At 35.2% G+C, this 2,500-nt stretch overlaps 1 long non-coding RNA gene across 1 annotated transcript in view; it reads left to right on the top strand.

Annotated features, from left to right (window-relative positions):
* Positions 1–2,500, top strand: part of LOC137623286 (uncharacterized) — a 360,706-nt gene that overhangs the window by 2,131 nt on the left and 356,075 nt on the right. The gene's annotated exons all lie outside the window — the stretch shown is intronic.

Below are 2,500 nucleotides of genomic sequence, written 5' to 3'. Positions count from 1 at the left end.
TATTATTATTATTATTATCAAATGCTAAGCTACAACCCTAGTTGGAAAAGCAGGATGCTATAAGCCCAGAGGCTCCAACAGGGAAAATAGCCCAGTGAGGAAAGGAAATAAGGAAAAATAAAATATTCTAAGAATGGTAATAACATTAAAATTAATATTTCCTATACAAACTTTAAAAACTATAACAAAACAAGAAGAAGAGAAACTAGATACAACTGTGTGCCCAAGTGTACCCTTAAGCAAGAGAACTCTAACCCAAGACAGTGGAATACCATGGTACAGAGGCTATGGCACTACCCAAGAATAGAGAACAATGGTTTGATTTTGGAGTGTCCTTCTCCTAGAAGAGCTGCTTACCATAGCTGAAGAGTCTCTTCTACCCTTACCAAGAGGAAAGTAGCAGTAGTTAACCCCTTGAGAGAAGAAGAATAGTTTGGTAATCTCAGTGTTGTCAGGTGTATGAGGACAGAGGAGAATCTGTAAAGAATAGGCCAGACTATTCGGTGTCTGTGTAGGCAAAAGGAAAGAACCGTAAACAGAGAGAAGGGTTCTATGTAATACTGTCTGGCCAGTCAAAGGACCCCATAACTCTCTAGCGGTAGTATCTCAACGGGCGGTTGAGAGTCCACTGCAGGGCAAAGGCATCAGACATGTCTTTCCACTCCCGTCTGTTTATGATCTCTCTATTCCAGTTTCTACCATCAAATTTTCTTAGCTCGTCTATCCATCGTTCTCTCTTCCCTCCCCTGCTTCGTTTGCCATCTCAAGAGACCCATTCTGGTATTTTTGTCCATCAAGTATTTGTCATTCTTATTATATGTCCTGCCAACGTCCACTTCTTTTTCTTATTTGTGAATCTTCACCAAGGAACATATATAAGAAACCAAACTTTTTTATTCTGCAGAACTCCTTTTCTAGAAAAAATAATTATTTAAGTAATACTGTGGCAATAATTTGAAATCTAGATTATTCTCTCAGAAGTACTTAATTTAGAGAGTTAAAGAGAATCTATCATCAAGGAACATAGCATTCAGGAAGAAGCCGGATAATTTTCATCTGCAGAGCCAATCTTCTAGATTATTCCTACGAAAATACGTAAATTTTCGGATCTAGAAGAGTTTCTATTTGACATAGGACAGTTTGTCTACAAGACCAAGTTCCGTTATATGTGAAATTTCATAAAGATCATGGCATTTGAAAAGTCAGACTTTACACATTTTTTTAGATTATTCCTACAGATCTGCATCATCTAGAATGTTTGAATTTACAAATCAAATCGAATATATCTAGGTAGTGGACTATTTGTCCCATTCACAAACAATCCAGTACAAGTAAATCTTCATTAATGAATATAGCATATATTAAGAAGTTTGACTTATTTCATCTACGGAGCTATTCCTGTAGGTTATACTTACAGAAGTACTTGAATTTACAGATTGAAATGAATTTATTTAGATATTGGACTATTTATTTTGTCCACACGACGTATATCTAATACAGTTTAGTCTTCATAAAGGAACATAGGACACAAGAAAAAGACAATTCCCTCTTCTGAAGAGCCCATCTTCTAGGTAATCCTACAGAAGTCCTTGAATTTATAAATCAAAAAGAATATACCTAGATATTGGATTTGTCCACGTAACTAAGATCCAGTACAAGTGAGTCTTCATTAAAGAATATAGAATAGAAGAAGGAGCCACATCTTTTAGAGTACTTTCACAGAAGTATTAGAATTTACAGATTGAAAAGAATATGTCTGAATATTGGACTATTTTCCATATGACTAGGAACCAGTACAAATGGATCTGCATCAAGGAACACAGCAAACAAGAAGTCAGACTATTCTCTTCTGCACAGACAATCTTTTAAAAGATTCCCACTCAAGTACTTCAATAAATAAATGAAAGAGAATATATCTAGATTTTGGGCCATTTCCCCTCATGGCTAAGATCCATTACAAAGGAATCTTCGTCAAGGATCATAGCATAAAAAAAAAAAAAATCAGCCTTATCTCTACTGCAGACTATTCCCACAGAAGTACTTTAACTCACAGACCAAAATGAATATATCTAGATATTCGGTTATTTGTCACACATGACCAAGGACCAGTACAAGTGATTCTTTGTCAAGAAACATAGCATTCAAGAAGTCAGACCTCTAATTTCTTCTTAGCCAATTTTATAGATTATAGCCACAGAAGTACTTAAAAATTTAGATCATAAAGAATATTTTTATATAATTGATCATTTGTCCACATTACTAAAATCCAAGAAAGTCTTCATCAAGGAACATGCCATACAAGAATAAGTCAGGCTTAGGTTCTTTTGCGCAGTCGATCTTCGAGATCATTCTCACAGAAGTGCTTGAATTTACAGACCAAAATAATATATGTCTATATTTTACCATTTGTCTGCATGGCTAGAATTCAGTACAAGGAACATAACATAAAAGAAGAAATCTGACATCTCGCTTCTGCAGAGCCCATCTCCTAGGATATTCC

Source organism: Palaemon carinicauda, chromosome 30 (genome assembly GCF_036898095.1).
Source record: "Palaemon carinicauda isolate YSFRI2023 chromosome 30, ASM3689809v2, whole genome shotgun sequence".
Classification (NCBI taxonomy): Eukaryota; Metazoa; Arthropoda; class Malacostraca; order Decapoda; family Palaemonidae; genus Palaemon; species Palaemon carinicauda.
The sequence above is the reverse complement of the archived record's forward strand: the minus strand, read 5'-3'. Positions and strand labels throughout refer to the sequence as shown.